The sequence below is a fragment of the Myodes glareolus genome, chromosome 7, assembly GCF_982192425.1.
Source record: "Myodes glareolus chromosome 7, mMyoGla1.1, whole genome shotgun sequence".
NCBI lineage: Eukaryota > Metazoa > Chordata > Mammalia > Rodentia > Cricetidae > Myodes > Myodes glareolus.
The window spans coordinates 109,202,439-109,229,120 of record NC_142032.1 but is presented as its reverse complement, the minus strand read 5'-3'; positions in this window follow the sequence as shown (position 1 = coordinate 109,229,120).

The window sequence follows — 26,682 nt, the reverse complement described above, 5'->3', positions numbered from 1 at the left end:
GAAACGCATTAGTGTTTCTTGTGAATGCTTGCAAGTTGCTTAAGGCACTTTCAAAGGAAAGTGATTTTCTCTGAAAGGACAGCATTTAGAACGTGAAGCAACACTCCATTCACTTCACACAGTGAATTGAAGTGTTGGAACAGACTGCTTCTCTTTCAGATAAATTCATGTGAGTTTCTGTTGAATGCTTGTAAGTAGCTGAAGGCACTTTCAAAGGAAAGTGATTTTCTCTGAAAGGACAGCATTTAGAAAGTGAAGCAACACTCCATTCACTTCGCAGAGTGAATTGAAGTGTTGGAACAGAGTGCTTCACTTTCAGAGAAACGCATGTGAGTTTCTGTTGAATGCTTGTAAGTAGCTTAAGGCACTTTCAAAGGAAAGTGATTTTCTCTGAAAGGACAGCATTTAGAAAGTGAGGCAGCACTCCATTCACTTCACACAGTGAATTGAAGTGTTGGAACAGACTGCTTCTCTTTCAGAGAAACCCATGTGAGTTTCTTCCGAATGCTTGCAAGTAGCTTAAGGCACTTTCAAAGGAAAGTGATTTTCTCTGAAAGGACAGTATTTAGAAAGTGAGGCAACACTCCATTCACTTCGCACAGTGAATTGAAGTGTTGGAACAGACTGCTTCTCTTTCAGAGAAACGCATGTGAGTTTCTTCCTAATGCTTGCAAGTAGCTTAAGGCACTTTCAAAGGAAAGTGATTTTCTCTGAGAGGACAGCATTTAGAAAGTGAGGCAACACTCCATTCACTTCACACAGTGAATTGAAGTGTTGGAACAGACTGCTTCTCTTTCAGAGAAACGCATGTGAGTTTCTTCCTAATGCTTGCAAGTAGCTTAAGGCACTTTCAAAGGAAAGTGATTTTCTCAGAAAGGACAGCATTTAGAAAGTGAAGCAACACTCCATTCACTTCGCACAGTGAATTGAAGTGTTGGAATAGAGTGCTTCTCTTTCATAGAAACGCATTAGTGTTTCTTGTGAATGCTTGCAAGTTGCTTAAGGCACTTTCAAAGGATAGTGATTTTCTCTGAAAGGACATAATTTAGAAAGTGAAGCAACACTCCATTCACTTCGCACAGTGAATTGAAGTGTTGGAACAGACTGCTTCTCTTTCAGAGAAATGCATGTGAGTTTCTGTTGAATGCTTGTAAGTAGCTTAAGGCACTTTCAATGGAAAGTGATTTTCTCTGAAAGGACAGCATTTAGAAAGTGAAGCAACACTCCATTCACTTCGCACAGTGAAATGAAGTTTTGGAACAGACTGCTTCACTTTCAGAGAAACGCATGTGAGTTTCTGTTGAATGCTTGTAAGTAGCTTAAGGCACTTTCAAAGGAAAGTGATTTTCTCTAAGATGACAGCATTTAGAAAGTGAGGCAACACTTCATTCACTTCACACAGTGAATTGAAGTGTTGGAACAGACTGCTTCTCTTTCAGAGAAACGCATGTGAGTTTCTTCATAATGCTTGCAAGTAGCTTAAGGCACTTTCAAAGGAAAGTGATTTTCTCAGAAAGGACAGCATTTAGAAAGTGAAGCAACACTCCATTCACTTCGCACATTGAATTGAAGTGTTGGAACAGACTGCTTCTCTTTCAGAGAAACGCATGTGAGTTTCTGTTGAATGCTTGAAAGTATCTTAAGGCACTTTCAAAGGAAAGTGATTTTCTCGAAAGGACAGCATTTTGAAAGTGAAGCAATACTACATTCACTTCGCAGAGTGAATTGAAGTATTGGAACAGACTGCTTCTCTTTCAGAGAAACGCATGTGAGTTTCTGTTAAATGCTTGTAAGTAGCTTAAGTCACTTTCAAAGGAAAGTGATTTTCTCTGAGAGCACAGCATTTAGAAAGTGAGGCAACACTCCATTCACTTCGTGCAGTGAATTGAAGTGTTGGAATAGAGTGCTTCTCTTTCATAGAAACGCATTAGTGTTTCTTGTGAATGCTTGCATGTTGCATAAGGCACTTTCAAAGGATAGTGATTTTCTCTGAAAGGACATAATTTAGAAAGTGAAGCAACACTCCATTCACTTCGCACAGTGAATTGAAGTGTTGGAACAGACTGCTTCTCTTTCAGAGAAATGCATGTGAGTTTCTGTTGAATGCTTGTAAGTAGCTTAAGGCACTTTCAATGGAAAGTGATTTTCTCTGAAAGGACAGCATTTAGAAAGTGAAGCAACACTCCATTCACTTCGCACAGTGAATTGAAGTGTTGGAACAGACAGCTTCTCTTTCAGAGAAACGCATGTGAGTTTCTTCCTAATGCTTGCAAGTAGCTTAAGGCACTATCAAAGGAAAGTGATTTTCTCTGAAAGGAAAGCATTTAGAAAGTGAGGCAACACTCCATTCACTTCGCACAGTGAATTGAAGTGTTGGAACAGACTGCTTCTCTTTCAGAGAAACGCATGTGAGTTTCTTCCTAATGCTTGCAAGTAGCTTAAGGCACTTTCAAAGGAAAGTGATTTTCTCTGAAATGACAGCATTTAGAAAGTGAAGCAACACTCCATTCACTTCGTGCAGTGAATTGAAGTGTTGGAACAGAGTGCTTCTCTTTCATAGAAACGCATTAGTGTTTCTTGTGAATGCTTGCAAGTTGCTTAAGGCACTTTCAAAGGAAAGTGATTTTCTCTGAAAGGACATAATTTAGAAAGTGAAGCAACACTCCATTCACTTCGCACAGTGAATTGAAGTGTTGGAACAGACTGCTTCTCTTTCAGAGAAATGCATGTGAGTTTCTGTTGAATGCTTGTATTAGCTGAAGGCACTTTCAAAGGAAAGTGATTTTCTCTGAAAGGACAGCATTTAGAAAGTGAAGCAAACACTCCATTCACTTCGCAGAGTGAATTGAAGTGTTGGAACAGACTGCTTCACTTTCAGAGAAACGCATGTGAGTTTCTGTTGAATGCTTGTAAGTAGCTTAAGGCACTTTCAAAGGAAAGTGATTTTCTCTGAAAGGACAGCATTTAGAAAGTGAGGCAGCACTCCATTCACTTCACACAGTGAATTGAAGTGTTGGAACAGACTGCTTCTCTTTCAGAGAAACGCATGTGAGTTTCTTCCGAATGCTTGCAAGTAGCTTAAGGCACTTTCAAAGGAAAGTGATTTTCTCTGAAAGGACAGTATTTAGAAAGTGAGGCAACACTCCATTCACTTCGCACAGTGAATTGAAGTGTTGGAACAGACTGCTTCTCTTTCAGAGAAACGCATGTGAGTTTCTTCCTAATGCTTGCAAGTAGCTTAAGGCACTTTCAAAGGAAAGTGATTTTCTCTGAAAGGACAGCATTTAGAACGTGAAGCAACACTCCATTCACTTCGCACAGTGAATTGAAGTGTTGGAACCGACTGATTCTCTTTCAGAGAAACGCATGTGAGTTTCTTCCTAATGCTTGCAAGTAGCTTAAGGCACTTTAAAGGAAAGTGATTTTCTCAGAAAGGACAGCATTTAGAAAGTGAGGCAACACTCCATTCACTTCGCACAGTGAATTGAAGTGTTGGAACAGACTGCTTCTCTTTCAGAGAAACGAATGTGAGTTTCTTCCTAATGCTTGCAAGTAGCTTAAGGCACTTTCAAAGGAAAGTGATTTTCTCTGAAAGGACAGCATTTAGAAAGTGAAGCAACACTCCATTCACTTCGTGCAGTGAATTGAAGTGTTGGAACAGAGTGCTTCTCTTTCATAGAAACGCATTAGTGTTTCTTGTGAATGCTTGCAAGTTGCTTAAGGCACTTTCAAAGGAAAGTGATTTTCTCTGAAAGGACATAATTTAGAAAGTGAAGCAACACTCCATTCACTTCGCACAGTGAATTGAAGTGTTGGAACAGACTGCTTCTCTTTCAGAGAAATGCATGTGAGTTTCTGTTGAATGCTTGTAAGTAGCTGAGGGCACTTTCAAAGGAAAGTGATTTTCTCTGAAAGGACAGCATTTAGAAAGTGAAGCAACACTCCATTCACTTCGCAGAGTGAATTGAAGTGTTGGAACAGACTGCTTCACTTTCAGAGAAACGCATGTGAGTTTCTGTTGAATGCTTGTAAGTAGCTTAAGGCACTTTCAAAGGAAAGTGATTTTCTCTGAAAGGACAGCATTTAGAAAGTGAGGCAGCACTCCATTCACTTCACACAGTGAATTGAAGTGTTGGAACAGACTGCTTCTCTTTCAGAGAAACACATGTGAGTTTCTTCCGAATGCTTGCAAGTAGCTTAAGGCACTTTCAAAGGAAAGTGATTTTCTCTGAAAGGACAGTATTTAGAAAGTGAGGCAACACTCCATTCACTTCGCACAGTGAATTGAAGTGTTGGAACAGACTGCTTCTCTTTCAGAGAAACGCATGTGAGTTTCTTCCTAATGCTTGCAAGTAGCTTAAGGCACTTTCAAAGGAAAGTGATTTTCTCTGAAAGGACAGCATTTAGAACGTGAAGCAACACTCCATTCACTTCGCACAGTGAATTGAAGTGTTGGAACCGACTGCTTCTCTTTCAGAGAAACGCATGTGAGTTTCTGGTGAATGCTTGTAAGAAGCTTAAGGCACTTTCAAAGGAAAGTGATTTTCTCTGAAAGGACAGCATTTAGAAAGTGAAGCAACACTCCATTCACTTCGTGCAGTGAACTGAAGTGTGGAACAGAGTGCTTCTCTTTCATAGATACGCATTAGTGTTTCTTGTGAATGCTAACAAGTTGCTTAAGGCACTTTCAAAGGAAAGTGATTTTCTCTGAAAGGACATAATTTAGAAAGTGAAGCAAAACTCCATTCACCTCGCACAGTGAATTGAAGTGTTGGAACAGACTGCTTCTCTTTCAGAGAAATGCATGTGAGTTTCTGTTGAATGCTTGTAAGTAGCTTAAGGCACTTTCAAAGGAAAGTGATTTTCTCTGAAAGGACAGCATTTAGAAAATGAAGCAACACTCCATTCACTTCGCACAGTGAATTGAAGTGTTGGAACAGACAGCTTCACTTTCAGAGAAACGCATGTGAGTTTCTGTTGAATGCTTGTAAGTAGCTTAAGGCACTTTCAAAGGAAAGTGATTTTCTCTGAGAGGACAGCATTTAGAAAGTGAGGCAACACTCCATTCACTTCACACAGTGAATTGAAGTGTTGGAACAGACTGCTTCTCTTTCAGAGAAACGCATGTGAGTTTCTTCCTAATGCTTGCAAGTAGCTTAAGGCACTTTCAAAGGAAAGTGATTTTCTCTGAAAGGACATAATTTAGAAAGTGAAGCAAAACTCCATTCACTTCGCACAGTGAATTGAAGTGTTGGAACAGACTGCTTCTCTTTCAGAGAAACGCATGTGAGTTTCTTACTAATGCTTGCAAGTAGCTTAAGGCACTTTCAAAGGAAAGTGATTTTCTCTGAAAGGACAGCATTTAGAACGTGAAGCAACACTCCATTCACTTCACACAGTGAATTGAAGTGTTGGAACAGACTGCTTCTCTTTCAGAGAAACGCATGTGAGTTTCTGGTGAATGCTTGTAAGTAGCTTAAGGCACTTTCAAAGGAAAGTGATTTTCTCTGAAAGGACAGCATTTAGAAAGTAAGCAACACTCCATTCCCTTCGTGCAGTGAATTGAAGTGTTGGAACCGAGTGCTTCTCTTTCATAGAAACGCATTAGTGTTTCTTGTGAATGCTTGCAAGTTGCTTAAGGCACTTTCAAAGGAAAGTGATTTTCTCTGAAAGGACATAATTTAGAAAGTGAAGCAACACTCCATTCACTTCGCACAGTGAATTGAAGTGTTGGAACAGACTGCTTCTCTTTCAGAGAAATGCATGTGAGTTTCTGTTGAATCCTTGTAAGTAGCTTAAGGCACTTTCAAAGGAAAGTGATTTTCTCTGAAAGGACAGCATTTAGAAAGTGAAGCAACACTCCATTCACTTCGCAGAGTGAATTGAAGTGTTGGAACAGACTGCTTCACTTTCAGAGAAACGCATGTGAGTTTCTGTTGAATGCTTGTAAGTAGCTTAAGGCACTTTCAAAGGAAAGTGATTTTCTCTGAGAGGACAGCATTTAGAAAGTGAAGCAACACTCCATTCCCTTCGTGCAGTGAATTGAAGTGTTGGAACAGAGTGCTTCTCTTTCATAGAAATGCATTAGTGTTTCTTGTGAATGCTTGCAAGTTGCTTAAGGCACTTTCAAAGGAAAGTGATTTTCTCTGAAAGGACATAATTTAGAAAGTGAAGCAACACTCCATTCACTTCGCACAGTGAATTGAAGTGTTGGAACAGACTGCTTCTCTTTCAGAGAAATGCATGTGAGTTTCTGTTGAATGCTTGTAAGTAGCTTAAGGCACTTTCAAAGGAAAGTGATTTTCTCTGAAAGGACAGCATTTAGAAAGTGAAGCAACACTCCATTCACTTCGCACAGTGAATTGAAGTGTTGGAACAGACTGCTTCACTTTCAGAGAAACACATGTGAGTTTCTGTTGAATGCTTGTAAGTAGCTTAAGGCACTTTCAAAGGAAAGTGATTTTCTCTGAGAGGACAGCATTTAGAAAGTGAGGCAACACTCCATTCACTTCACACAGTGAATTGAAGTGTTGGAACAGACTGCTTCTCTTTCAGAGAAACGCATGTGAGTTTCTTCCTAATGCTTGCAAGTAGCTTAAGGCACTTTCAAAGGAAAGTGATTTTCTCTGAAAGGACATAATTTAGAAAGTGAAGCAACACTCCATTCACTTCGCACAGTGAATTGAAGTGTTGGAACAGACTGCTTCTCTTTCAGAGAAATGCATGTGAGTTTCTGTTGAATGCTTGTAAGTAGCTGAAGGCACTTTCAAAGGAAAGTGATTTTCTCTGAAAGGACAGCATTTAGAAAGTGAAGCAACACTCCATTCACTTCGCAGAGTGAATTGAAGTGTTGGAACAGACTGCTTCACTTTCAGAGAAACGCATGTGAGTTTCTGTTTAATGCTTGTAAGTAGCTTAAGGCACTTTCAAAGGAAAGTGATTATCTCTGAAAGGACAGCATTTAGAAAGTGAGGCAGCACTCCATTCACTTCACACAGTGAATTGAAGTGTTGGAACAGACTGCTTCTCTTTCAGAGAAACGCATGTGAGTTTCTTCCGAATGCTTGCAAGTAGCTTAAGGCACTTTCAAAGGAAAGTGATTTTCTCTGAAAGGACAGTATTTAGAAAGTGAGGCAACACTCCATTCACTTCGCACAGTGAATTGAAGTGTTGGAACAGACTGCTTCTCTTTCAGAGAAACGCATGTGAGTTTCTTCCTAATGCTTGCAAGTAGCTTAAGGCACTTTCAAAGGAAAGTGATTTTCTCTGAAAGGACAGCATTTAGAACGTGAAGCAACACTCCATTCACTTCGCACAGTGAATTGAAGTGTTGGAACCGACTGCTTCTCTTTCAGAGAAACGCATGTGAGTTTCTTCCTAATGCTTGCAAGTAGCTTAAGGCACTTTCAAAGGAAAGTGATTTTCTCAGAAAGGACAGCATTTAGAAAGTGAGGCAACACTCCATTCACTTCGCACAGTGAATTGAAGTGTTGGAACAGACTGCTTCTCTTTCAGAGAAACGCATGTGAGTTTCTTCCTAATGCTTGTAAGTAGCTTAAGGCACTTTCAAAGGAAAGTGATTTTCTCTGAGAGGACAGCATTTAGAAAGTGAGGCAACACTCCATTCACTTCACACAGTGAATTGAAGTGTTGGAACAGACTGCTTCTCTTTCAGAGAAACGCATGTGAGTTTCTTCCTAATGCTTGCAAGTAGCTTAAGGCACTTTCAAAGGAAAGTGATTTTCTCTGAAAGGACATAATTTAGAAAGTGAAGCAAAACTCCATTCACTTCGCACAGTGAATTGAAGTGTTGGAACAGACTGCTTCTCTTTCAGAGAAACGCATGTGAGTTTCTTACTAATGCTTGCAAGTAGCTTAAGGCACTTTCAAAGGAAAGTGATTTTCTCTGAAAGGACAGCATTTAGAACGTGAAGCAACACTCCATTCACTTCACACAGTGAATTGAAGTGTTGGAACAGACTGCTTCTCTTTCAGAGAAACGCATGTGAGTTTCTGGTGAATGCTTGTAAGTAGCTTAAGGCACTTTCAAAGGAAAGTGATTTTCTCTGAAAGGACAGCATTTAGAAAGTAAGCAACACTCCATTCCCTTCGTGCAGTGAATTGAAGTGTTGGAACCGAGTGCTTCTCTTTCATAGAAACGCATTAGTGTTTCTTGTGAATGCTTGCAAGTTGCTTAAGGCACTTTCAAAGGAAAGTGATTTTCTCTGAAAGGACATAATTTAGAAAGTGAAGCAACACTCCATTCACTTCGCACAGTGAATTGAAGTGTTGGAACAGACTGCTTCTCTTTCAGAGAAATGCATGTGAGTTTCTGTTGAATCCTTGTAAGTAGCTTAAGGCACTTTCAAAGGAAAGTGATTTTCTCTGAAAGGACAGCATTTAGAAAGTGAAGCAACACTCCATTCACTTCGCAGAGTGAATTGAAGTGTTGGAACAGACTGCTTCACTTTCAGAGAAACGCATGTGAGTTTCTGTTGAATGCTTGTAAGTAGCTTAAGGCACTTTCAAAGGAAATTGATTTTCTCTGAGAGGACAGCATTTAGAAAGTGAAGCAACACTCCATTCCCTTCGTGCAGTGAATTGAAGTGTTGGAACAGAGTGCTTCTCTTTCATAGAAATGCATTAGTGTTTCTTGTGAATGCTTGCAAGTTGCTTAAGGCACTTTCAAAGGAAAGTGATTTTCTCTGAAAGGACATAATTTAGAAAGTGAAGCAACACTCCATTCACTTCGCACAGTGAATTGAAGTGTTGGAACAGACTGCTTCTCTTTCAGAGAAATGCATGTGAGTTTCTGTTGAATGCTTGTAAGTAGCTTAAGGCACTTTCAAAGGAAAGTGATTTTCTCTGAAAGGACAGCATTTAGAAAGTGAAGCAACACTCCATTCACTTCGCACAGTGAATTGAAGTGTTGGAACAGACTGCTTCACTTTCAGAGAAACACATGTGAGTTTCTGTTGAATGCTTGTAAGTAGCTTAAGGCACTTTCAAAGGAAAGTGATTTTCTCTGAGAGGACAGCATTTAGAAAGTGAGGCAACACTCCATTCACTTCACACAGTGAATTGAAGTGTTGGAACAGACTGCTTCTCTTTCAGAGAAACGCATGTGAGTTTCTTCCTAATGCTTGCAAGTAGCTTAAGGCACTTTCAAAGGAAAGTGATTTTCTCTGAAAGGACATAATTTAGAAAGTGAAGCAACACTCCATTCACTTCGCACAGTGAATTGAAGTGTTGGAACAGACTGCTTCTCTTTCAGAGAAATGCATGTGAGTTTCTGTTGAATGCTTGTAAGTAGCTGAAGGCACTTTCAAAGGAAAGTGATTTTCTCTGAAAGGACAGCATTTAGAAAGTGAAGCAACACTCCATTCACTTCGCAGAGTGAATTGAAGTGTTGGAACAGACTGCTTCACTTTCAGAGAAACGCATGTGAGTTTCTGTTTAATGCTTGTAAGTAGCTTAAGGCACTTTCAAAGGAAAGTGATTTTCTCTGAAAGGACAGCATTTAGAAAGTGAGGCAGCACTCCATTCACTTCACACAGTGAATTGAAGTGTTGGAACAGACTGCTTCTCTTTCAGAGAAACGCATGTGAGTTTCTTCCGAATGCTTGCAAGTAGCTTAAGGCACTTTCAAAGGAAAGTGATTTTCTCTGAAAGGACAGTATTTAGAAAGTGAGGCAACACTCCATTCACTTCGCACAGTGAATTGAAGTGTTGGAACAGACTGCTTCTCTTTCAGAGAAACGCATGTGAGTTTCTTCCTAATGCTTGCAAGTAGCTTAAGGCACTTTCAAAGGAAAGTGATTTTCTCTGAAAGGACAGCATTTAGAACGTGAAGCAACACTCCATTCACTTCGCACAGTGAATTGAAGTGTTGGAACCGACTGCTTCTCTTTCAGAGAAACGCATGTGAGTTTCTTCCTAATGCTTGCAAGTAGCTTAAGGCACTTTCAAAGGAAAGTGATTTTCTCAGAAAGGACAGCATTTAGAAAGTGAGGCAACACTCCATTCACTTCGCACAGTGAATTGAAGTGTTGGAACAGACTGCTTCTCTTTCAGAGAAACGCATGTGAGTTTCTTCCTAATGCTTGCAAGTAGCTTAAGGCACTTTCAAAGGAAAGTGATTTTCTCTGAAAGGACAGCATTTAGAAAGTGAAGCAACACTCCATTCACTTCGTGCAGTGAATTGAAGTGTTGGAACAGAGTGCTTCTCTTTCATAGAAACGCATTAGTGTTTCTTGTGAATGCTTGCAAGTTGCTTAAGGCACTTACAAAGGAAAGTGATTTTCTCTGAAAGGACATAATTTAGAAAGTGAAGCAACACTCCATTCACTTCGCACAGTGAATTGAAGTGTTGGAACAGACTGCTTCTCTTTCAGAGAAATGCATGTGAGTTTCTGTTGAATGCTTGTAAGTAGCTGAAGGCACTTTCAAAGGAAAGTGATTTTCTCTGAAAGGACAGCATTTAGAAAGTGAAGCAACACTCCATTCACTTCGCAGAGTGAATTGAAGTTTTGGAACAGACTGCTTCACTTTCAGAGAAACGCATGTGAGTTTCTGTTGAATGCTTGTAAGTAGCTTAAGGCACTTTCAAAGGAAAGTGATTTTCTCTGAAAGGACAGCATTTAGAAAGTGAGGCAGCACTCCATTCACTTCACACAGTGAATTGAAGTGTTGGAACAGACTGCTTCTCTTTCAGAGAAACACATGTGAGTTTCTTCCGAATGCTTGCAAGTAGCTTAAGGCACTTTCAAAGGAAAGTGATTTTCTCTGAAAGGACAGTATTTAGAAAGTGAGGCAACACTCCATTCACTTCGCACAGTGAATTGAAGTGTTGGAACAGACTGCTTCTCTTTCAGAGAAACGCATGTGAGTTTCTTCCTAATGCTTGCAAGTAGCTTAAGGCACTTTCAAAGGAAAGTGATTTTCTCTGAAAGGACAGCATTTAGAACGTGAAGCAACACTCCATTCACTTCGCACAGTGAATTGAAGTGTTGGAACCGACTGCTTCTCTTTCAGAGAAACGCATGTGAGTTTCTGGTGAATGCTTGTAAGAAGCTTAAGGCACTTTCAAAGGAAAGTGATTTTCTCTGAAAGGACAGCATTTAGAAAGTGAAGCAACACTCCATTCACTTCGTGCAGTGAACTGAAGTGTGGAACAGAGTGCTTCTCTTTCATAGATACGCATTAGTGTTTCTTGTGAATGCTAACAAGTTGCTTAAGGCACTTTCAAAGGAAAGTGATTTTCTCTGAAAGGACATAATTTAGAAAGTGAAGCAAAACTCCATTCACTTCGCACAGTGAATTGAAGTGTTGGAACAGACTGCTTCTCTTTCAGAGAAATGCATGTGAGTTTCTGTTGAATGCTTGTAAGTAGCTTAAGGCACTTTCAAAGGAAAGTGATTTTCTCTGAAAGGACAGCATTTAGAAAATGAAGCAACACTCCATTCACTTCGCACAGTGAATTGAAGTGTTGGAACAGACTGCTTCACTTTCAGAGAAACGCATGTGAGTTTCTGTTGAATGCTTGTAAGTAGCTTAAGGCACTTTCAAAGGAAAGTGATTTTCTCTGAGAGGACAGCATTTAGAAAGTGAGGCAACAATCCATTCACTTCACACAGTGAATTGAAGTGTTGGAACAGACTGCTTCTCTTTCAGAGAAACGCATGTGAGTTTCTTCCTAATGCTTGCAAGTAGCTTAAGGCACTTTCAAAGGAAAGTGATTTTCTCTGAAAGGACATAATTTAGAAAGTGAAGCAAAACTCCATTCACTTCGCACAGTGAATTGAAGTGTTGGAACAGACTGCTTCTCTTTCAGAGAAACGCATGTGAGTTTCTTACTAATGCTTGCAAGTAGCTTAAGGCACTTTCAAAGGAAAGTGATTTTCTCTGAAAGGACAGCATTTAGAACGTGAAGCAACACTCCATTCACTTCACACAGTGAATTGAAGTGTTGGAACAGACTGCTTCTCTTTCAGAGAAACGCATGTGAGTTTCTGGTGAATGCTTGTAAGTAGCTTAAGGCACTTTCAAAGGAAAGTGATTTTCTCTGAAAGGACAGCATTTAGAAAGTAAGCAACACTCCATTCCCTTCGTGCAGTGAATTGAAGTGTTGGAACCGAGTGCTTCTCTTTCATAGAAACGCATTAGTGTTTCTTGTGAATGCTTGCAAGTTGCTTAAGGCACTTTCAAAGGAAAGTGATTTTCTCTGAAAGGACATAATTTAGAAAGTGAAGCAACACTCCATTCACTTCGCACAGTGAATTGAAGTGTTGGAACAGACTGCTTCTCTTTCAGAGAAACGCATGTGAGTTTCTTACTAATGCTTGCAAGTAGCTTAAGGCACTTTCAAAGGAAAGTGATTTTCTCTGAAAGGACAGCATTTTGAACGTGAAGCAACACTCCATTCACTTCACACAGTGAATTGAAGTGTTGGAACAGACTGCTTCTCTTTCAGAGAAACGCATGTGAGTTTCTGGTGAATGCTTGTAAGTAGCTTAAGGCACTTTCAAAGGAAAGTGATTTTCTCTGAAAGGACAGCATTTAGAAAGTAAGCAACACTCCATTCCCTTCGTGCAGTGAATTGAAGTGTTGGAACCGAGTGCTTCTCTTTCATAGAAACGCATTAGTGTTTCTTGTGAATGCTTGCAAGTTGCTTAAGGCACTTTCAAAGGAAAGTGATTTTCTCTGAAAGGACATAATTTAGAAAGTGAAGCAACACTCCATTCACTTCGCACAGTGAATTGAAGTGTTGGAACAGACTGCTTCTCTTTCAGAGAAATGCATGTGAGTTTCTGTTGAATGCTTGTAAGTAGCTTAAGGCACTTTCAAAGGAAAGTGATTTTCTCTGAAAGGACAGCATTTAGAAAGTGAAGCAACACTCCATTCACTTCGCACAGTGAATTGAAGTGTTGGAACAGACTGCTTCACTTTCAGAGAAACGCATGTGAGTTTCTGTTGAATGCTTGTAAGTAGCTTAAGGCACTTTCAAAGGAAAGTGATTTTCTCTGAGAGGACAGCATTTAGAAAGTGAAGCAACACTCCATTCCCTTCGTGCAGTGAATTGAAGTGTTGGAACAGAGTGCTTCTCTTTCATAGAAATGCATTAGTGTTTCTTGTGAATGCTTGCAAGTTGCTTAAGGCACTTTCAAAGGAAAGTGATTTTCTCTGAAAGGACATAATTTAGAAAGTGAAGCAACACTCCATTCACTTCGCACAGTGAATTGAAGTGTTGGAACAGACTGCTTCTCTTTCAGAGAAATGCATGTGAGTTTCTGTTGAATGCTTGTAAGTAGCTTAAGGCACTTTCAAAGGAAAGTGATTTTCTCTGAAAGGACAGCATTTAGAAAGTGAAGCAACACTCCATTCACTTCGCACAGTGAATTGAAGTGTTGGAACAGACTGCTTCACTTTCAGAGAAACACATGTGAGTTTCTGTTGAATGCTTGTAAGTAGCTTAAGGCACTTTCAAAGGAAAGTGATTTTCTCTGAGAGGACAGCATTTAGAAAGTGAGGCAACACTCCATTCACTTCACACAGTGAATTGAAGTGTTGGAACAGACTGCTTCTCTTTCAGAGAAACGCATGTGAGTTTCTTCCTAATGCTTGCAAGTAGCTTAAGGCACTTTCAAAGGAAAGTGATTTTCTCAGAAAGGACAGCATTTAGAAAGTGAAGCAACACTCCATTCACTTCGCACAGTGAATTGAAGTGTTGGAACAGACTGCTTCTCTTTCAGAGAAACGCATGTGAGTTTCTTCCTCATGCTTGCAAGTAGCTTAAAGCACTTTCAAAGGAAAGTGATTTTCTCTGAAAGGACAGCATTTAGAAAGTGAAGCAACACCCCATTCACTTCGCACAGTGAATTGAAGTGTTGGAACAGACTGCTTCTCTTTCAGAGAAACGCATGTGAGTTTCTGGTGAATGCTTGTAAGTAGCTTAAGGCACTTTCAAAGGAAAGTGATTTTCTCTGAAAGGACAGCATTTAGAAAGTGAAGCAACACTCCCTTCACTTCAAACAGTGAATTGAAGTGTTGGAACAGACTGCTTCTCTTTCAGAGAAACGCATGTGAGTTTCTGTTGAATGCTTGTAAGTAGCTTAAGGCACTTTCAAAGGAAAGTGATTTTCTCTGAAAGGACAGCATTTAGAAAGTGAGGAAACACTCCATTCACTTCACACAGTGAACTGAAGTGTTGAAACAGACTGCTTCTCTTTCAGAGAAACACATGTGAGTTTCTTCCTAATGCTTGCAAGTAGTTTAAGGCACTTTCAAAGGAAAGTGATTTTCTCTGAAAGGACATAATTTAGAAAGTGAAGCAACACTCCATTCACTTCGCACAGTGAATTGAAGTGTTGGAACAGACTGCTTCTCTTTCAGAGAAATGCATGTGAGTTTCTGCTGAATGCTTGTAAGTAGCTGAAGGCACTTTCAAAGGAAAGTGATTTTCTCTGAGAGGACAGCATTTAGAAAGTGAAGCAACACTCCATTCCCTTCGTGCAGTGAATTGAAGTGTTGGAACAGACTGCTTCTCTTTCATAGAAATGCATTAGTGTTTCTTGTGAATGCTTGCAAGTTGCTTAAGGCACTTTCAAAGGAAAGTGATTTTCTCTGAAAGGACATAATTTAGAAAGTGAAGCAACACTCCATTCACTTCGCACAGTGAATTGAAGTGTTGGAACAGACTGCTTCTCTTTCAGAGAAATGCATGTGAGTTTCTGTTGAATGCTTGTAAGTAGCTTAAGGCACTTTCAAAGGAAAGTGATTTTCTCTGAAAGGACAGCATTTAGAAAGTGAAGCAACACTCCATTCACTTCGCAGAGTGAATTGAAGTGTTGGAACAGACTGCTTCACTTTCAGAGAAACACATGTGAGTTTCTGTTGAATGCTTGTAAGTAGCTTAAGGCACTTTCAAAGGAAAGTGATTTTCTCTGAGAGGACAGCATTTAGAAAGTGAGGCAACACTCCATTCACTTCACACAGTGAATTGAAGTGTTGGAACAGACTGCTTCTCTTTCAGAGAAACGCATGTGAGTTTCTTCTTAATGCTTGCAAGTAGCTTAAGGCACTTTCAAAGGAAAGTGATTTTCTCAGAAAGGACAGCATTTAGAAAGTGAAGCAACACTCCATTCACTTCGCACAGTGAATTGAAGTGTTGGAACAGACTGCTTCTCTTTCAGAGAAACGCATGTGAGTTTCTTCCTCATGCTTGCAAGTAGCTTAAAGCACTTTCAAAGGAAAGTGATTTTCTCTGAAAGGACAGCATTTAGAAAGTGAAGCAACACTCCATTCACTTCGCACAGTGAATTGAAGTGTTGGAACAGACTGCTTCTCTTTCAGAGAAACGCATGTGAGTTTCTGGTGAATGCTTGTAAGTAGCTTAAGGCACTTTCAAAGGAAAGTGATTTTCTCTGAAAGGACAGCATTTAGAAAGTGAGGAAACACTCCATTCACTTCACACAGTGAACTGAAGTGTTGGAACAGACTGCTTCTCTTTCAGAGAAACACATGTGAGTTTCTTCCTAATGCTTGCAAGTAGTTTAAGGCACTTTCAAAGGAAAGTGATTTTCTCTGAAAGGACATAATTTAGAAAGTGAAGCAACACTCCATTCACTTCGCACAGTGAATTGAAGTGTTGGAACAGACTGCTTCTCTTTCAGAGAAATGCATGTGAGTTTCTGCTGAATGCTTGTAAGTAGCTGAAGGCACTTTCAAAGGAAAGTGATTTTCTCTGAAAGGACAGCATTTAGAAAGTGAAGCAACACTCCATTCACTTCGCAGAGTGAATTGAAGTGTTGGAACAGACTGCTTCACTTTCAGAGAAACGCATGTGAGTTTCTGTTGAATGCTTGTAAGTAGCTTAAGGCACTTTCAAAGGAAAGTGATTTTCTCTGAAAGGACAGCATTTAGAAAGTGAGGCAGCACTCCATTCACTTCACACAGTGAATTGAAGTGTTGGAACAGACTGCTTCTCTTTCAGAGAAACGCATGTGAGTTTCTTCCGAATGCTTGCAAGTAGCTTAAGGCACTTTCAAAGGAAAGTGATTTTCTCTGAAAGGACAGTATTTAGAAAGTGAGGCAACACTCCATTCACTTCGCACAGTGAATTGAAGTGTTGGAACAGACTGCTTCTTTTTCAGAGAAACGCATGTGAGTTTCTTCCTAATGCTTGCAAGTAGCTTAAGGCACTTTCAAAGGAAAGTGATTTTCTCTGAAAGGACAGCATTTAGAACGTGAAGCAACACTCCATTCACTTCGCACAGTGAATTGAAGTGTTGGAACCGACTGCTTCTCTTTCAGAGAAACGCATGTGAGTTTCTGGTGAATGCTTGTAAGAAGCTTAAGGCACTTTCAAAGGAAAGTGATTTTCTCTGAAAGGACAGCATTTAGAAAGTGAAGCAACACTCCATTCACTTCGTGCAGTGAACTGAAGTGTTGGAACAGAGTGCTTCTCTTTCATAGAAACGCATTAGTGTTTCTTGTGAATGCTAACAAGTTGCTTAAGGCACTTTCAAAGGAAAGTGATTTTCTCTGAAAGGACATAATTTAGAAAGTGAAGCAAAACTCCATTCACTTCGCACAGTGAATTGAAGTGTTGGAACAGACTGCTTCTCTTTCAGAGAAATGCATGAGAGTTTCTGTTGAATGCTTGTAAGTAGCTTAAGGCACTTTCAAAGGAAAGTGATTTTCTCTGAAAGGACAGCATTTAGAAAGTGAAGCAACACTCCATTCACTTCGCACAGTGAATTGAAGTGTTGGAACAGACTGCTTCACTTTCAGAGAAACGCATGTGAGTTTCTGTTGAATGCTTGTAAGTAGCTTAAGGCACTTTCAAAGGAAAGTGATTTTCTCTGTGAGGACAGCATTTAGAAAGTGAGGCAACACTCCATTCACTTCACACAGTGAATTGAAGTGTTGGAACAGACTGCTTCTCTTTCAGAGAAACGCATGTGAGTTTCTTCCTAATGCTTGCAAGTAGCTTAAGGCACTTTCAAAGGAAAGTGATTTTCTCTGAAAGGACATAATTTAGAAAGTGAAGCAAAACTCCATTCACTTCGCACAGTGAATTGAAGTGTTGGAACAGACTGCTTCTCTTTCAGAGAAACGCATGTGAGTTTCTTACTAATGCTTGCAAGTAGCTTAAGGCACTTTCAAAGGAAAGTGATTTTCTCTGAAAGGACAGCATTTAGAAAGTGAAGCAACACTCCATTCACTTCACACAGTGAATTGAAGTGTTGGAACAGACTGCTTCTCTTTCAGAGAAACGCATGTGAGTTTCTGGTGAATGCTTGTAAGTAGCTTAAGGCACTTTCAAAGGAAAGTGATTTTCTCTGAAAGGACAGCATTTAGAAAGTAAGCAACACTCCATTCCCTTCGTGCAGTGAATTGAAATGTTGGAACAGAGTGCTTCTCTTTCATAGAAACGCATTAGTGTTTCTTGTGAATGCTTGCAGGTTGCTTAAGGCACTTTCAAAGGAAAGTGATTTTCTCTGAAAGGACATAATTTAGAAAGTGAAGCAACACTCCATTCACTTCGCACAGTGAATTGAAGTGTTGGAACAGACTGCTTCTCTTTCAGAGAAACGCATGTGAGTTTCTGTTGAATGCTTGTAAGTAGCTTAAGGCACTTTCAAAGAAAAGTGATTTTCTCTGAAAGGACAGCATTTAGAAAGGGAAGCAATACTCCATTCACTTCGCAGAGTGAATTGAAGTGTTGGAACAGACTGCTTCTCTTTCAGAGAAACACATGTGAGTTTCTTCCTAATGCTTGCAAGTAGCTTAAGGCACTTTCAAAGGAAAGTGATTTTCTCTGAAAGGACAGCACTTAGAAAGTGAAGCAACACTCCATTCACTTCGTGCAGTGAATTGAAGTGTTGGAACAGAGTGCTTCTCTTTCATAGAAACGCATTAGTGTTTCTTGTGAATGCTTGCAAGTTGCTTAAGGCACTTTCAAAGGAAAGTGATTTTCTCTGAAAGCACAGCATTTAGAAAGTGAGGCAACACTCTATTCACTTCACACAGTGAATTGAAGGGATGGAACAGACTGCTTCTCTTTCAGAGAAACGGATGTGAGTTTCTTCCTAATGCTTGCAAGTAGCTCAAGGCACTATCAAAGGAAAGTGATTTTCTCTGAAAGGACAGCATTTAGAAAGTGAGGCAACACTCCATTCACTTCGCACAGTGAATTGAAGTGTTGGAACAGACTGCTTCTCTTTCAGAGAAACACATGTGAGTTTCTTCCTAATGCTTGCAAGTAGCTTAAGGCACTTTCAAAGGAAAGTGATTTTCTCTGAAAGGACAGCACTTAGAAAGTGAAGCAACACTCCATTCACTTCGTGCAGTGAATTGAAGTGTTGGAACAGAGTGCTTCTCTTTCATAGAAACGCATTAGTGTTTCTTGTGAATGCTTGCAAGTTGCTTAAGGCACTTTCAAAGGAAAGTGATTTTCTCTGAAAGGACAGCATTTAGAAAGTGAAGCAACACTCCATTCACTTCGCACAGTGAATTGAAGTGTTGGAACAGACTGCTTCTCTTTCAGAGAAACGCATGTGAGTTTCTGGTGAATGCTTGTAAGTAGCTTAAGGCACTTTCAAAGGAAAGTGATTTTCTCTGAGAGGACAGCATTTAGAAAGTGAGGCAACACTCCATTCACTTCACACAGTGAATTGAAGTCTTGGAACAGACTGCTTCTCTTTCAGAGAAACACATGTGAGTTCCTTCCTAATGCTTGCAAGTAGCTTAAGGCACTTTCAAAGGAAAGTGATTTTCTCAGAAAGGACAGCATTTAGAAAGTGAAGCAACACTCCATTCACTTCGCACAGTGAATTGTAGTGTTGGAACAGACTGCTTCTCTTTCAGAGAAACGCATGTGAGTTTCTTCCTAATGCTTGCAAGTAGCTTAAGGCACTTTCAAAGGAAAGTGATTTTCTCTGAAAGGACAGCATTTAGAAAGTGAAGCAACACTCCATTCACTTCGCACAGTGAATTGAAGTGTTGGAACAGACTGCTTCTCTTTCAGAGAAACGCATGTGAGTTTCTGGTGAATGCTTGTAAGTAGCTTAATGCACTTTCAAAGGAAAGTGATTTTCTCTGAAAGGACAGCATTTAGAAAGTGAAGCAACACTCCATTCCCTTCGTGCAGTGAATTGAAGTGTTGGAACAGAGTGCTTCTCTTTCATAGAAACGCATTAGTGTTTCTTGTGAATGCTTGCAAGTTGCTTAAGGCACTTTCAAAGGAAAGTGATTTTCTCTGAAAGGACAGCATTTAGAAAGTGAAGCAACACTCCATTCACTTCGCACAGTGAATTGAAGTGTTGGAACAGACTGCTTCACTTTCAGAGAAACGCATGTGAGTCTGTTGAATGCTTGTAAGTAGCTTAAGGCACTTTCAAAGGAAAGTGATTTTCTCTGAGAGGACAGCATTTAGAAAGTGAAGCAACACTCCATTCCCTTCGTGCAGTGAATTGAAGTTTTGGAACAGAGTGCTTCTCTTTCATAGAAACGCATTAGTGTTTCTTGTGAATGCTAACAAGTTGCTTAAGGCACTTTCAAAGGAAAGTGATTTTCTCTGAAAGGACATAATTTAGAAAGTGAAGCCAAACTCCATTCACTTCGCACAGTGAATTGAAGTGTTGGAACAGACTGCTTCTCTTTCAGAGAAATGCCTGTGAGTTTCTGCTGAATGCTTGTAAGTAGCTGAAGGCACTTTCAAAGGAAAGTGATTTTCTCTGAAAGGACAGCATTTAGAAAGTGAAGCAACACTCCATTCACTTCGCAGAGTGAATTGAAGTGTTGGAACAGACTGCTTCACTTTCAGAGAAACGCATGTGAGTTTCTGTTGAATGCTTGTAAGTAGCTTAAGGCACTTTCAAAGGAAAGTGATTTTCTCTGAAAGGACAGCATTTAGAAAGTGAGGCAGCACTCCATTAACTTCACACAGTGAATTCAAGTGTTGGAACAGACTGCTTCTCTTTCAGAGAAACGCATGTGAGTTTCTTCCGAATGCTTGCAAGTAGCTTAAGGCACTTTCAAAGGAAAGTGATTTTCTCTGAAAGGACAGTATTTAGAAAGTGAGGCAACACTCCATTCACTTCGCACAGTGAATTGAAGTGTTGGAACAGACTGCTTCTTTTTCAGAGAAACGCATGTGAGTTTCTTCCTAATGCTTGCAAGTAGCTTAAGGCACTTTCAAAGGAAAGTGATTTTCTCTGAAAGGACAGCATTTAGAAAGTGAAGCAACACTCCATTCACTTCGCACAGTGAATTGAAGTGTTGGAACCGACTGCTTCTCTTTCAGAGAAACGCATGTGAGTTTCTGGTGAATGCTTGTAAGAAGCTTAAGGCACTTTCAAAGGAAAGTGATTTTCTCTGAAAGGACAGCATTTAGAAAGTGAAGCAACACTCCATTCACTTCGTGCAGTGAACTGAAGTGTTGGAACAGAGTGCTTCTGTTTCATAGACACTCATTAGTGTTTCTTGTGAATGCTAACAAGTTGCTTAAGGCACTTTCAAAGGAAAGTGATTTTCTCTGAAAGGACAGCATTTAGAAAGTGAAGCAACACTCCATTCACTTCGCACAGTGAATTGAAGTGTTGGAACAGACTGCTTCACTTTCAGAGAAACGCATGTGAGTTTCTGTTGAATGCTTGTAAGTAGCTTAAGGCACTTTCAAAGGAAAGTGATTTTCTCTGAGAGGACAGCATTTAGAAAGTGAGGCAACACTCCATTCACTTCACACAGTGAATTGAAGTGTTGGAACAGACTGCTTCTCTTTCAGAGAAACGCATGTGAGTTTCTGGTGAATGCTTGTAAGTAGCTTAAGGCACTTTCAAAGGAAAGTGATTTTCTCTGAAAGGACAGCATTTAGAAAGTAAGCAACACTCCATTCCCTTCGTGCAGTGAATTGAAGTGTTGGAACAGAGTGCTTCTCTTTCATAGAAACGCATTAGTGTTTCTTGTGAATGCTTGCAAGTTGCTTAAGGCACTTTCAAAGGAAAGTGATTTTCTCTGAAAGGACATAATTTAGAAAGTGAAGCAACACTCCATTCACTTCGCACAGTGAATTGAAGTGTTGGAACAGACTGCTTCTCTTTCAGAGAAACGCATGTGAGTTTCTGTTGAATGCTTGTAAGTAGCTTAAGGCACTTTCAAAGAAAAGTGATTTTCTCTGAAAGGACAGCATTTAGAAAGGGAAGCAATACTCCATTCACTTCGCAGAGTGAATTGAAGTATTGGAACAGACTGCTTCTCTTTCAGAGAAACGCATGTGAGTTTCTGGTGAATGCTTGTAAGTAGCTTAAGGCACTTTCAAAGGAAAGTGATTTTCTCTGAAAGGACAGCATTTAGAACGTGAAGCAACACTCCATTCACTTCGCACAGTGAATTGAAGTGTTGGAACCGACTGCTTCTCTTTCAGAGAAACGCATGTGAGTTTCTGGTGAATGCTTGTAAGAAGCTTAAGGCACTTTCAAAGGAAAGTGATTTTCTCTGAAAGGACAGCATTTAGAAAGTGAAGCAACACTCCATTCACTTCGTGCAGTGAACTGAAGTGTGGAACAGAGTGCTTCTCTTTCATAGATACGCATTAGTGTTTCTTGTGAATGCTAACAAGTTGCTTAAGGCACTTTCAAAGGAAAGTGATTTTCTCTGAAAGGACATAATTTAGAAAGTGAAGCAAAACTCCATTCACTTCGCACAGTGAATTGAAGTGTTGGAACAGACTGCTTCTCTTTCAGAGAAATGCATGTGAGTTTCTGTTGAATGCTTGTAAGTAGCTTAAGGCACTTTCAAAGGAAAGTGATTTTCTCTGAAAGGACAGCATTTAGAAAATGAAGCAACACTCCATTCACTTCGCACAGTGAATTGAAGTGTTGGAACAGACAGCTTCACTTTCAGAGAAACGCATGTGAGTTTCTGTTGAATGCTTGTAAGTAGCTTAAGGCACTTTCAAAGGAAAGTGATTTTCTCTGAGAGGACAGCATTTAGAAAGTGAGGCAACAATCCATTCACTTCACACAGTGAATTGAAGTGTTGGAACAGACTGCTTCTCTTTCAGAGAAACGCATGTGAGTTTCTTCCTAATGCTTGCAAGTAGCTTAAGGCACTTTCAAAGGAAAGTGATTTTCTCTGAAAGGACATAATTTAGAAAGTGAAGCAAAACTCCATTCACTTCGCACAGTGAATTGAAGTGTTGGAACAGACTGCTTCTCTTTCAGAGAAACGCATGTGAGTTTCTTACTAATGCTTGCAAGTAGCTTAAGGCACTTTCAAAGGAAAGTGATTTTCTCTGAAAGGACAGCATTTAGAACGTGAAGCAACACTCCATTCACTTCACACAGTGAATTGAAGTGTTGGAACAGACTGCTTCTCTTTCAGAGAAACGCATGTGAGTTTCTGGTGAATGCTTGTAAGTAGCTTAAGGCACTTTCAAAGGAAAGTGATTTTCTCTGAAAGGACAGCATTTAGAAAGTAAGCAACACTCCATTCCCTTCGTGCAGTGAATTGAAGTGTTGGAACCGAGTGCTTCTCTTTCATAGAAACGCATTAGTGTTTCTTGTGAATGCTTGCAAGTTGCTTAAGGCACTTTCAAAGGAAAGTGATTTTCTCTGAAAGGACATAATTTAGAAAGTGAGGCAACACTCCATTCACTTCGCACAGTGAATTGAAGTGTTGGAACAGACTGCTTCTCTTTCAGAGAAATGCATGTGAGTTTCTGTTGAATGCTTGTAAGTAGCTTAAGGCACTTTCAAAGGAAAGTGATTTTCTCTGAAAGGACAGCATTTAGAAAGTGAAGCAACACTCCATTCACTTCGCACAGTGAATTGAAGTGTTGGAACAGACTGCTTCACTTTCAGAGAAACGCATGTGAGTTTCTGTTGAATGCTTGTAAGTAGCTTAAGGCACTTTCAAAGGAAAGTGATTTTCTCTGAGAGGACAGCATTTAGAAAGTGAAGCAACACTCCATTCCCTTCGTGCAGTGAATTGAAGTGTTGGAACAGAGTGCTTCTCTTTCATAGAAATGCATTAGTGTTTCTTGTGAATGCTTGCAAGTTGCTTAAGGCACTTTCAAAGGAAAGTGATTTTCTCTGAAAGGACATAATTTAGAAAGTGAAGCAACACTCCATTCACTTCGCACAGTGAATTGAAGTGTTGGAACAGACTGCTTCTCTTTCAGAGAAATGCATGTGAGTTTCTGTTGAATGCTTGTAAGTAGCTTAAGGCACTTTCAAAGGAAAGTGATTTTCTCTGAAAGGACAGCATTTAGAAAGTGAAGCAACACTCCATTCACTTCGCACAGTGAATTGAAGTGTTGGAACAGACTGCTTCACTTTCAGAGAAACACATGTGAGTTTCTGTTGAATGCTTGTAAGTAGCTTAAGGCACTTTCAAAGGAAAGTGATTTTCTCTGAGAGGACAGCATTTAGAAAGTGAGGCAACACTCCATTCACTTCACACAGTGAATTGAAGTGTTGGAACAGACTGCTTCTCTTTCAGAGAAACGCATGTGAGTTTCTTCCTAATGCTTGCAAGTAGCTTAAGGCACTTTCAAAGGAAAGTGATTTTCTCTGAAAGGACATAATTTAGAAAGTGAAGCAACACTCCATTCACTTCGCACAGTGAATTGAAGTGTTGGAACAGACTGCTTCTCTTTCAGAGAAATGCATGTGAGTTTCTGTTGAATGCTTGTAAGTAGCTGAAGGCACTTTCAAAGGAAAGTGATTTTCTCTGAAAGGACAGCATTTAGAAAGTGAAGCAACACTCCATTCACTTCGCAGAGTGAATTGAAGTGTTGGAACAGACTGCTTCACTTTCAGAGAAACGCATGTGAGTTTCTGTTTAATGCTTGTAAGTAGCTTAAGGCACTTTCAAAGGAAAGTGATTTTCTCTGAAAGGACAGCATTTAGAAAGTGAGGCAGCACTCCATTCACTTCACACAGTGAATTGAAGTGTTGGAACAGACTGCTTCTCTTTCAGAGAAACGCATGTGAGTTTCTTCCGAATGCTTGCAAGTAGCTTAAGGCACTTTCAAAGGAAAGTGATTTTCTCTGAAAGGACAGTATTTAGAAAGTGAGGCAACACTCCATTCACTTGGCACAGTGAATTGAAGTGTTGGAACAGACTGCTTCTCTTTCAGAGAAACGCATGTGAGTTTCTTCCTAATGCTTGCAAGTAGCTTAAGGCACTTTCAAAGGAAAGTGATTTTCTCTGAAAGGACAGCATTTAGAACGTGAAGCAACACTCCATTCACTTCGCACAGTGAATTGAAGTGTTGGAACCGACTGCTTCTCTTTCAGAGAAACGCATGTGAGTTTCTTCCTAATGCTTGCAAGTAGCTTAAGGCACTTTCAAAGGAAAGTGATTTTCTCAGAAAGGACAGCATTTAGAAAGTGAAGCAACACTCCATTCACTTCGTGCAGTGAATTGAAGTGTTGGAACAGAGTGCTTCTCTTTCATAGAAACGCATTAGTGTTTCTTGTGAATGCTTGCAAGTTGCTTAAGGCACTTACAAAGGAAAGTGATTTTCTCTGAAAGGACATAATTTAGAAAGTGAAGCAACACTCCATTCACTTCGCACAGTGAATTGAAGTGTTGGAACAGACTGCTTCTCTTTCAGAGAAATGCATGTGAGTTTCTGTTGAATGCTTGTAAGTAGCTGAAGGCACTTTCAAAGGAAAGTGATTTTCTCTGAAAGGACAGCATTTAGAAAGTGAAGCAACACTCCATTCACTTCGCAGAGTGAATTGAAGTTTTGGAACAGACTGCTTCACTTTCAGAGAAACGCATGTGAGTTTCTGTTGAATGCTTGTAAGTAGCTTAAGGCACTTTCAAAGGAAAGTGATTTTCTCTGAAAGGACAGCATTTAGAAAGTGAGGCAGCACTCCATTCACTTCACACAGTGAATTGAAGTGTTGGAACAGACTGCTTCTCTTTCAGAGAAACACATGTGAGTTTCTTCCGAATGCTTGCAAGTAGCTTAAGGCACTTTCAAAGGAAAGTGATTTTCTCTGAAAGGACAGTATTTAGAAAGTGAGGCAACACTCCATTCACTTCGCACAGTGAATTGAAGTGTTGGAACAGACTGCTTCTCTTTCAGAGAAACGCATGTGAGTTTCTTCCTAATGCTTGCAAGTAGCTTAAGGCACTTTCAAAGGAAAGTGATTTTCTCTGAAAGGACAGCATTTAGAACGTGAAGCAACACTCCATTCACTTCGCACAGTGAATTGAAGTGTTGGAACCGACTGCTTCTCTTTCAGAGAAACGCATGTGAGTTTCTGGTGAATGCTTGTAAGAAGCTTAAGGCACTTTCAAAGGAAAGTGATTTTCTCTGAAAGGACAGCATTTAGAAAGTGAAGCAACACTCCATTCACTTCGTGCAGTGAACTGATGTGTGGAACAGAGTGCTTCTCTTTCATAGATACGCATTAGTGTTTCTTGTGAATGCTAACAAGTTGCTTAAGGCACTTTCAAAGGAAAGTGATTTTCTGTGAAAGGACATAATTTAGAAAGTGAAGCAAAACTCCATTCACTTCGCACAGTGAATTGAAGTGTTGGAACAGACTGCTTCTCTTTCAGAGAAATGCATGTGAGTTTCTGTTGAATGCTTGTAAGTAGCTTAAGGCACTTTCAAAGGAAAGTGATTTTCTCTGAAAGGACAGCATTTAGAAAATGAAGCAACACTCCATTCACTTCGCACAGTGAATTGAAGTGTTGGAACAGACTGCTTCACTTTCAGAGAAACGCATGTGAGTTTCTGTTGAATGCTTGTAAGTAGCTTAAGGCACTTTCAAAGGAAAGTGATTTTCTCTGAGAGGACAGCATTTAGAAAGTGAGGCAACAATCCATTCACTTCACACAGTGAATTGAAGTGTTGGAACAGACTGCTTCTCTTTCAGAGAAACGCATGTGAGTTTCTTCCTAATGCTTGCAAGTAGCTTAAGGCACTTTCAAAGGAAAGTGATTTTCTCTGAAAGGACATAATTTAGAAAGTGAAGCAAAACTCCATTCACTTCGCACATTGAATTGAAGTGTTGGAACAGACTGCTTCTCTTTCAGAGAAACGCATGTGAGTTTCTTACTAATGCTTGCAAGTAGCTTAAGGCACTTTCAAAGGAAAGTGATTTTCTCTGAAAGGACAGCATTTAGAACGTGAAGCAACACTCCATTCACTTCACACAGTGAATTGAAGTGTTGGAACAGACTGCTTCTCTTTCAGAGAAACGCATGTGAGTTTCTGGTGAATGCTTGTAAGTAGCTTAAGGCACTTTCAAAGGAAAGTGATTTTCTCTGAAAGGACAGCATTTAGAAAGTAAGCAACACTCCATTCCCTTCGTGCAGTGAATTGAAGTGTTGGAACCGAGTGCTTCTCTTTCATAGAAACGCATTAGTGTTTCTTGTGAATGCTTGCAAGTTGCTTAAGGCACTTTCAAAGGAAAGTGATTTTCTCTGCAAGGACATAATTTAGAAAGTGAAGCAACACTCCATTCACTTCGCACAGTGAATTGAAGTGTTGGAACAGACTGCTTCTCTTTCAGAGAAACGCATGTGAGTTTCTTACTAATGCTTGCAAGTAGCTTAAGGCACTTTCAAAGGAAAGTGATTTTCTCTGAAAGGACAGCATTTAGAACGTGAAGCAACACTCCATTCACTTCACACAGTGAATTGAAGTGTTGG